General features: G+C 33.7%; 1 protein-coding gene across 1 annotated transcript in view; it reads left to right on the forward strand.

Annotated features, from left to right (window-relative positions):
- Positions 1 to 11507, forward strand: part of LOC133643542 (guanine nucleotide-binding protein G(s) subunit alpha-like) — a 103192-nt gene that overhangs the window by 90329 nt on the left and 1356 nt on the right. The window lies entirely within an intron of this gene.

The raw sequence follows: 11507 nt of genomic DNA on the forward strand, positions 1-11507 counted from the left end.
GGTAAATGACTATTCTAGCTGCAAATGTCTGTTTTTTGGTGCAATATCTACATAGGTGTATAGAGGCCCATTTCCAGCAACTATCACTCCAGTGTTCTAATGGTACAATGTGTTTGCTCATTGGCTCAGAAGGCTAATTGATGATTAGAAAACCCTTGTGCAATCATGTTCACACATCTGAAAACAGTTTAGCTCGTTACAGAAGCTACAAAACTGACCTTCCTTTGAGCAGATTGAGTTTCTGGAGCATCACATTTGTGGGGTCAATTAAACGCTCAAATTGGCCAGAAAAGGAGAACTTTCATCTGAAACTTATCATTTATAAACTCGACAGTCTATTCTTGTTCTTAGAAATTAAAGCTATTCCACAAAATTGTTTGGGTGACCCCAAACTTTTGAACGGTAGTGTGTATATATATATACACATACATATATATACACATACATACATATACACATACATACATATACATTAGGGGTGTCAAACTATTTATTTTCAGATTAATCGCTATTCTTATTTGTAACGATTCTTAATCGATTTATAAAAAATCAAAAATTGATTTAAAAAAATAAAAAATAAAAAAATAAAAAATAAAAATATATATATATATATATATATTTACACACATATATATATATTTTCAATTTATTTTATTTTTTTCAAATCTGTTTGATTTGATTTTTATTAAGGATCCCCATTAGCTGGTTGCCTCAACAACCCACTAGTCTTCCTGGGGTCCACAATTCAATACAATTACAAGTAAAAGCATATAATTATAACTACACAATACAAAGAAAAATAAAAGCATCAATAAAAAAACAAGCAAACAATTTACAGTCACAGAATAATAATTACCATATAAAAATAACTACACAATATAAAACCAAACAAATCATCAACGAGCAAACTAATTTAAAAACTCAGATAAAATATTACTCTCTTTTTAAAAACCTATTTACTTTCAATGCCGGTGAGAATTTTTGTCAGTCACTAAGGCAAATCATATTGTTGATGTAGATACCCATTTTTGCTGTACAGTTTTACTTAAGAAGAGAGAATTGTTGGATACTTCTCTTGTTGCCTTATTTGTATTTGACTTTATTAAATGTTTGGGAAGCATTTTATTAAACAATACCCGTTTTCTTTTAAGTAATATAAAAATGGATCAGAGCGGTTTATCTAGTTTATGGAGGAATGTAGTTAATCATAGAACTGGCATCCATTGTTATTAAAAAAAGGATAGATTTTGAATTGAGAATTGTTTTGAATGGAGAATCGATTCTGAATGGAATCATTACCCCCCGAGAATCGAATTGAATCATGTGGTGCCCAAAGATTCACAGCCCTAATATACATACGTACACATATATACTTACATACACATATATATGTGTATATATGTATGTGTATATATACTGTGCATATATTGGGGAAGGCGTGGCTTGGGTGGTACAGCAGCCGTGCCAGCAACTTGAGGGTTCCTGGTTCGGTCCCAAACAAAATAAGGCATAGGATTTCTGCGTTGGCGTAACCACGGATAACACATAATTGGCCAATAAAACGTAATCCGCTGATAAATGCAAAATAATATCAGGGAAATTGTCATAAATGTGAGTGAAATGCCGTCATTGTGAGGAGACAGAACATTTGTTTGGGAAAATAATTTGTCCCAGACCGCTCATTCCTTCCCGAAACACTTACGAAACTAAACAATCTCAATATGGTCACTTTAAACAGCGACTAAACTACGGAGCTAAACCTAGCAAGAACAATCCATACACCTACAACACATCTCATCTGCTTGTGTTGTTGTGAACGACATCATTGATGAGAAATCAATGTACAAAGAGGAGGACAGCATCCTGCAGCCGCAACTTGAGAGTTGCTGTCTTTTTTTCTTTCTTTTTTTTGCACAGCTTCATGTCCTTTCTTTAATCATTAAGCTGAGAACAACAGCATAGCACACTTACCCCCTTAACAATAATAGCCCAGTTCACCACATCCGGTCTGACTGCGCTAACAAAATAAAGGTTTCAAAAGAGTACCTTACAAAGGATAATTTACCTATATCACTTATTGATACATTTACACAATTATTTTGCTTTGACCTAAATATTGATCAAAATTGTCGAAAAATGTATTTAATTATGAAACATTTTATCACATTTTATTTGACACAAAAAGCACACACTGGAATTAAAACGGAAAAACTGATTTTTTTCATTTTTTTTATATTGCTATTGTTATTCGAATTTATCATTATTATTTTACTTGTTGTGGTTTATTTATTATTAACATATATCTGTTTTTAAACTATATTTAAAGTTGAGTTTTGGTGGTACGATAAATAATAATGTTTTCAAATTAATGAATAATGGTGTTATTAATCAGAATTACAATATCAATGAAATAATCGTGATTATTATTTTTGCCATAATCGTCCAGCCCCAGATCGAAACTGAAAGCTAACTTGATGTGTGTGCCGATCTCACGCACACACACGCACGTACACACACACACACACACATGCGCACACACACACACACGCGCGCACACACACACACACACACTATTGTATTTGTTACCTTCTTGAGACATCGGAAAAATGCCTACCTCTTTAGGACCACCCTTTCTAGATATATAAAGATGTGTATTTACAACATTAATAATATGTACATATTATGCAAATATAAAAAAGCTGGTTGTGAAAAATGAGTTAGAATTTCACTAGAAAAATGTCACAATTTCACAAGAAAAACTTAGAATTTTGGCAGTATTATAATAAAAGTTGTAATTTTACTCAACGCAAGTCAAAATTTTACAAGAACAATTTAACATTTGTGCAATACTATGATAAAAGTTGGAATTTTAGTCAATAACAGTCGCAATTTTTCAAGAAAAGCTTAAAATTTTGGCAATTTTATGAAAAGAGTCGTAATTTTACTAGACAAAACTCACACTTTTATAAGAAAACTTTAAAATGTTGTCAATATTTTAATAATAATCTGAATTTTACTTGGCAAAATTATGACAAAAGTCGTAATTTTACTCAAAAAATGTCACTGTTTTACAAGAACAACAAGAAAATTGGCAATATTGTGAAGAAAGTCAGAATTTTATGACAAATGTCATAATTTTGAATGGAAAAGTAAAAATGTTACATAAAAAAGTAATGATTTTACGAGAAAATATTGCAATATTAAAGAAACAGAAAGAATATGAAAAATTGTTCCCAATTTTATAAGAAAAAAGTCAACACATTGTGAGAAAAAGACTGCTTTTAGTTAATTTTTTTTATTTTAATTTTTTGTTGGTTATTGGTTTTTAATTTTCATTATTTACTTCAAGTTATTACAGTATGTCTCTATACAGTACATATATTTGTTATTGTTTCTATTAGTTTCGGCCAAAGGGGGCGCATTTTTATTTCTTACACACACTTGTTATTACATATGTTGGCCAGAGGGGGAGCACTTAATATTTTTACACACATTTGTTATTTCATATGTTGACCAGAGGGGGAGCTCTTTTAAAACCGATACAGTCAATTTGAAAAATCCCGCCTTTTTGGGACCATCCTAATTTTCATAGATTTCACCACCAGGGGTGCAAATGACACATTCTCTATTAATGCAATGGTTTTCCGTATTGGGACCATGATTTATGTCCTAAATTATTCACCAATCCTCATATGGAAGGTACTTTTCCTTGTTGATGTCTCAAGAAGGGTAGAAATACAAGAACACACACACACACACACACTTCCTTCATCACTTTCTTTCTAGGATGGTACTTCTTCTTCCGGAACCTAAAAGAGATACAATGAGTGTGTATTTGCAAGGATAGAAACACACAGGGAGCATTCATGTCATGTCCTTGAACATAATGTTCTGCACATGAGACAGATCTCATGTACACTTCACCCTGTCCAAACGTGGGGAAATATTCAAAACGGCATGTACACATTTATCAAACAATGAACTGAAATAGTTATTATAATCATTATTTACTATTAAAGCTCCAAGTATAAAACAACAAATAATGTGTACCGGTAAATGTTTTTGTGCACTTCAAGAAAGATGAATGAATCATTGTTGTGTCAGGCCTGCGTTGGAATTTTAAAACCTGTGCTTCAACACTTGATGGCAGTGTTGGCTTACTCTTCTCCATCTCCAGCTGCAACCAAACAGCCTATGAGGCTTTGATTGACTAATGAAGAGCTTTCTTCCAGGAAAGTGGTACTTTAATTTTTTTTTAAAACGCTTGTTGTGAAAAATTAGTTGGAATCTCACAAGAAAAAGGTCACAATTTCACAAGAAAAACTTAGAATTTTGTCAGTATTGTAATAAAAATCTTAATTTTACTCAACGCAAGTAAATATTTTAAAAGAAAAATTTTACATGTGTGCAATATTATGATAAAAGTTGGTATTTTACTCAATAACAGTCGCAATTTTACAAGAAAAGCTTAAAATTTTGGCAATTATGAAAAGAGTCGTAATTTTACTCGACGAAAGTCACAATTTTATGAGAATATTTTACCATTTAAAAGTTACAACAACAAAAAATTGGCAGTGTTACAATAATAATCTCAATTTTACTTGGCAAAATTATGACAAACGTCATCATTTTACTCAAAAAATGTCTCTGTTTTACAAGAACAACCAAAAAATTGGCAATATTGTGATAAAAGTCAGAATTTTATATGACAAATGTCACCATTTTGCATTGAAAAGTAATAATTTTACATAAAAAAAGTAATAATTTTACAAGAAAATATTGCAATATTACAGAAACAGAAAGAATATGAGAAATTGTTCCCAATTTTATGAGAAAAAGACTGCTTTTTTTTTTTTTTTTTTGTAATATGTTTTTAATCTTCATTATTTACTTCAAGTTATCACAGTATGTCTCTCTATACAGTACATATTTATTTTATTTTTTGTGTCATGTTTCATCGAAGCATCTAAAGCAGTGGTCCCCAACCACCGGTCCACGGCCCGGTACCGGTCCGTGGACCGATTGGTACAGGGCCGCACAAGAAATAAAAAATATATATATATTTTTTTTTCTTTTTTTTTTTCTTTTTTATTAAATCAACATAAAAAACACAATATATACATTATATATCACTATAGATCAATACAGTCTGCAGGGATACAGTCCGTAAGCACACATGATTGTATTTCTTTATGGAAAAAAATAAAATAAAATAAAAAATCAGTGATACAAAAAGGTTGGGGACCACTGATCTAAAGCACATTCAAATAGGAAATGATGTGATGACACAATGACAAAATCACATATTATTGATCAGAAGTCGGGTTTTCCTTGACAGATTTTCAACATTAAAAAGTATTAATAAAAATAAGGTGTATAGTAAATCTTTTGAATTTTTTTGTCAAACCGCCACCATTGTAAAAACCTTCATCAACTGTACGGACGATGTTGTAACATTCCTAACTGCCATAAAAGTGTAAAAAAGAAGGTACATACTGCATAATAAGACCAAAATAAAGTATACAGAAAATCAGGGGTTCTTAACCTTTTGGACCTTGGGGCCCAACTTTTCCACTACAGAGGGCCTCAAGGCCTACTTAAATATTAACACTGAATTAGTAATCTTACTCTTCATTTTAATTCGTATTCAGTAATTATATCTAACCTACTTACAGTTTACGTCCTTGTCAAATGCTATGAAACTGTGTGTTAATCACAAATAATATGTATTCAACATATAAACCTTAGGCTTAAGTCAGGCTGATTTAAAAAATAAAATAAAATTTAAAAAAATACAATAAAAAAAAGTACTAACCAAATATACTGCATAAAAAGGTAATAATAAAGGTAACACTTTAGTATGGGGAACATATTCACCATGAATTAGTTGCTTATTAACATGCAAATTAGTAACATATTGGCTTTTAATTAGTCATTATTAAGTACTTATTAATGCCTTATTCTGCATGGCCTTATTATACAACCAGTAAGCCATTAACTCAGAGTCTTCCCTCAATAACCTCAGAATTATTGCTTATTAGTAACCCTAACCTTTATATGTTCCCCTAAGTGTCCAAATAACTCTAAATTAAGTCTTTGTTAGACTATGTTCCCCATACTAAAGTGTTACCATGATAAATTACTGATGAAAAATGCATTTATTTTATGCTAAAATAAATAAACTTAATTAACAATGAATATGTTTCTTAACTAAACTGTCAATAAATACAGCTTCACCACTTTAGTCATAATTTTTGCGCTTAAGAAATGTGTCTATGACTTTAGCTCCAGACTTCTTCTGTTTAAGATTGTCATTACTGCCAAAAGTGGTGGGAAAGTGTATTACAACAGAGTACCCCTATAATAAACACTGTAGTAAATAATGTGAATTTATTTGATCCAACCTTAAACCTCTGCCATCGTAAAACCATTAACAGTGCAGTTTTGATTAACAATGTAACATTCTTAACTGTCATAAAAGTCATTTAAAACATTTTCATTTTTTCCCTCAACATTAAGTGTAAAAAGAAGTTGACTCCATCACTTTTAACGACACTGAAGTTGTCTAAGGCAGGAAGTGTGCTTCTTATTATGGGCCTGCTGCAATGCAATGCAAGCAGCCCATATTATTATTGCTCATACTTCAACTTTTACTCATATTATTCTTATAGTTCCGCACGTTTCTCTTCTTTTTCTATATTGTTGTACACGTGTAAAAAGAAGTTAAACAATTTCCCCCTTGTTGATGCTGTTCAAAGGAAAAAGCAACAAGGTTTTTGGCTGAATTGAACTCAAAAATTGTTGTGCTGAAAGTAAAATGATGGGGCTTACACATAAAATATTGCTATTTCACATCAAAGTTGTGTGATGTTCACAGTACAACATATACATAGTATATTACAGAATGTCCATAATTGAACGGAACAACTTTTTTTTTTTTTTTTTTAAAAGGAAACTGTGTGATGTTTATTTTAACTGTGGGTCCCCGTCCATAAGCTGTGCGCTTCTATGGATGACATTTTTGCAGAACGGACTCTGATATTAACAAAAGAAACAATAATGTAATACAAAATTATGTCCTTCTGTAAATAATGATACATGGGTTCTACTTGTATAGCGCTTTTCTACCTTCAAGGAATAAATAAATAATAATACGTCACACCACAGCAATTTCAAGGCTAAAAACGTATTTGCATCATTTTGATGAATCCATTGAAGAACTACAGTAGAAACTGTAATATTTAACATTTTATTATAGCTTTACGGTTTTTAAATGTCTATAAAATGATTTTTTTAATGGCCGGGGAATTACACTGGCATACATGCATTTTGGAGAAGCCATATTTCTTGGCAGTCACATGATAATTGCTAAAATGTTTTCTATACATGCAGCGTCTCGCATAGGACTACAATCTATTTGTGGCGGGTAAACAACGTCATTATAATTGGCCATGACTAGAGATGTCCAATAATGGCTTTTTTGCCGATATCCGATATTCCGATATTGTCCGACTCTTAATTACCGATTCCGATATCAACCGATACCGATATATACAGTCGTGGAATCAACACATTATTATGCCTAATTTTGTTGTGATGCCCCGCTGGATGCATTAAACAATGTAACAAGGTTTTCCAAAATAAATCAACTCAAGTTATGGGACAAAAATGCCAACATGGCACTGCCATATTTATTATTGAAGTCACAAAGTGCATTATTTTTTTTAACATGCCTTAAAACAGCAGCTTGGAATTTGGGACATGCTCTCCCTGAGAGAGCATGAGGAGGTTGAGGTGTGGTGCGTAGGGGGTGTATATTGTAGCGTCCCGGAAGAGTTAGTGCTGCAAGGGGTTCTGGGTATTTGTTCTGTTGTGTTTATGTTGTGTTTCGGTGCGGATGTTCTCCCGAAATGTGTTTGTCATTCTTGTTTGGTGTGGGTTCACAGTGTGGCGCATATTTGTAACAGTGTTAAAGTTGTTTTTACGGTCACCCTCAGTGTGACCTGTATGGCTGTTGACCAAGTATGCGATGCATTCACTTGTGTGTGTGAAAAGCCGTAGATATTATGTGACTGGGCCGGCACGCAAAGGCAGTGCCTTTAAGGTTTATTGGCGCTCTGTACTTCTCTCTACGGCCGTGTACACAGCGGCGTTTTAAAAAGTCATACATTTTACTTTTTTGAAACCGATACCAATAATTTTGAAACCGATAACTTCCGATATTACATTTTAAAGCATTTATCGGCCGGTAATATCGGCACTCCGATATTATCGGACATCTCTAGCCATGACGCATAGACCTGGGCCGACTTTCGACAAGTCAATTAATGAAACGATAAATGAAAATTAACTCAATAACTTTGCCAGCCTCAATAATTGTCATGCGTATGCGTTGTTTGTACTACATGTGCATAAACGGTATGAATGATAACCACTGTAAAACTCCCAACGGTTAGTATTACCATTTTGAATTGAAGTGATTGATAACCACACCTTGATAAAAAAATTATGGACCGACTGGCGTTAGCTTGCTCGCTAGTTTAAATGCTAACATGAAAACAAAGAACATTCACGTCTTTCCCCATTAACAAACGTCATACCACAAACTTTGTACAAACACATTACTGTCCAAACAACTAAGATGCAGTATTTACATCAAAAATAATAGTGTGTGCTGTCTTTGTGCAAAGTGATGGAGTTATATTGTACTTCACAGTGGCAAGTTGAAACAGACGAACCTGTCCTGAACAGGAAGTGCACTCGCGTGACGTCACATAAACCGGAAGTACAAACAAAGTGATCACCCAATTTGTATTTATTAAAAAAAAAACATTCTAAACCGTATACAAATTAAAATGGAAGAAGATAAACCTATTCAAACACACAAATAAAAACATGGTGCTTATGAAGCCAGAACAATATTTAATGCTGCCAAGGAAGTATATTGTTTGTCGAATTTGTTATTTAGAATAAATATACTTGGTCAAATATTTTAGTGTGTTTATAAGTACTTTTTGAGCCATTCAACAACACCGCAATAATATTGATTAACACTAACAGGCAGACTATATTTTATTTTTGTTATTTTTTTTGTATTATTTACTTGGATATTTAAAAAATTACATTCCAGATATAAGGTTCAAGTATACTAGAAATAAAAGTTTATTGTATTTGAAAGGGTATACTTGTATTATTATTATGTATTATCATTACATCAGTGGACGGAGCCTTCCAAGAGTGCTTTCAATTGGGGCGTGGGTCGGCAACCCGTGGCTTTTCAGCGCCACCCTAGTGGCTCCCTGGAGCTTTTTCAAAAATGTATGAAAATGGAAAAAGATGGGAGAAAAAAATCAATATTTTGTTTTAATATGGTTTCTGCAGGAGGACAAACATGACACAGACCTTCCTAATTGTGAGAAAGCCCACTGTGTTTATGCTTCACTGATAAGCGTATTTGGCAAGCACTGTTTTGTCCTACTAATTTCGACGGTCCTTGAACTCACCGTAGTTGTGTGGACGGTGACGCAACAGTTTATTTACATGTACAACTTTCTCCGACGTTACTTTCTCCTAAAATACGAGGCATAATGATGCAATGTGTACAGAGTAAAACCACTTGCACTGACCCTAGTCTATAAAACCCGCTACACCTCCCTGATACTGAAGTACATGTCAAACTACTTCCTTAACGTAAATGACCGCCATAACCACAACACCAGGGGGAGCTCCACTAACCACGTTAAACCCAGATTCAGATCTAACAAATGTCTTAACTCATTCTCCTTCTATGCCACATCTTTATGGAATGCACTCCCAACAGGTGTAAAAGAAAGGGCATCTCTATCCTCCTTCAAAACCGCACTAAAAGAACACCTCCAGGCAACTTTAACCCTAAACTAACACTCTCCCCCTTCCACATCCCACCTCCCCGGATTGTAAATAATCAAATGTAGATACTTATTCTTATGCTTTCTGATCTCTCTCTCTATGACCACTACTTGCTGTACATATCCTACCAAGTCAGTCCTACATTGTTTCAATGTCCATTTCTCTGATGATGCAATTGTTGATGACTGAAGTGCTGATATCCACCAAACCACCAAATAATGTAGGAACCCCCCCCCACATCCCACACCCCGGATTTTAAATAATGTAAATAATCCAATGTATATAATCTGATGATTATCTTGTGTGATGACTGTATTATGATGATAGTATATATCTGTACCATGAATCAATTTAAGTGGACCCGACTTAAACAAGTTGAAAAACTTATTCGGGTGTTACCATTTAGTGGTCAATTGTACAGAATTTGTACTGTACTGTGCAATCTACTAATAAAAGCTTCAATCAATCAATCAATCAAAACATACAGCTAGCCTAAATAGCATGTTAGCATTGATTAGCTTGCAGTCATGCAGTGACCAAATATGCCTGATTAGCACTCCAACAAGTCAATAACATCAACAAAGCTCACCCTTGTGCATTCACGCACAGCATAAAATGTTTGGTGGACAAAATGAGACAAAAGGAGGAGTGGCATAAAACACGTCTTCCTGCGGCAGCGTCAAGGAAAGTTGCACAGAGAGTAATTTCACCACACCTGGTGTGTGTGTGTGTGTGTGTGTGTGTGTGTGTGTGTGTGTGTGTGTGTGTGTGTGTGTGTGTGTGTGTGTGTGTGTGTGTGTGTGTGTGTGTGTGTGTGTGTGTGTGTGTGTGTGTGTGTGTGAATCAGTGGTACTTTAACATGTAAACAAACTATGGTGCGTTCAAGGACTTCCAAAATTAGTAGGACAAAATAGCGCGCGCAAAATACTATCATCAGTGAAGCATCCCTGTTTAATGTAAACAGTGGGATTTCTAACAATTATGAAGGTTTGTGTCATATTTGTCCTCCTACATCAGGGGTGTCCAAAGTGCGGCCCAGGCGCCATTTGCGGCCCGCAGCTAATTGTTTACCGGCCCGCCACACATTCTGGAAATACTATTGTAAAAATAAAAATGAACATTAAAAAAAGTGGAATGAGGTGAAATCTAACGAGAAAAAGTTGCAATGTTGACACAAAAGCTGCCATGCAGGCTGTTTTTTTTCTTTTGTCTTTCTTCATTTTTCTTTTTTTGCCATTGCTCAAAAAAAAAAAATAATGACAAAAAATCCATGTCATAATGAATTATTTTCAGGGCTCCAATTACTTGAAATATTTCACTTTAAAATGTTTTATGTGGTAAATACTGCATTTATTGTGTCGTAGCCATATAGAAACATCAAAGTTTTCTTTGACAAAAGCGCATAAAACAAACAAAATAATAGTTCCAGCATAAAATCGACAGATATATCTGAAGTTGATCTCGTAACTTAAGTGTTGAAAGTAAAAGAAAAACCTAATAAAAATGTATCGCTTTATGAGTGGGGCACCTTTTGGATCCCAAATATATTTAGTGATTTTTTCACTGTGATTACTCAAAAATATGAAATAATTAAAATCAATGGTGTCCTGCATTATTGA

Source organism: Entelurus aequoreus, linkage group LG26 (assembly GCF_033978785.1).
Source record: "Entelurus aequoreus isolate RoL-2023_Sb linkage group LG26, RoL_Eaeq_v1.1, whole genome shotgun sequence".
Lineage (NCBI taxonomy): Eukaryota > Metazoa > Chordata > Actinopteri > Syngnathiformes > Syngnathidae > Entelurus > Entelurus aequoreus.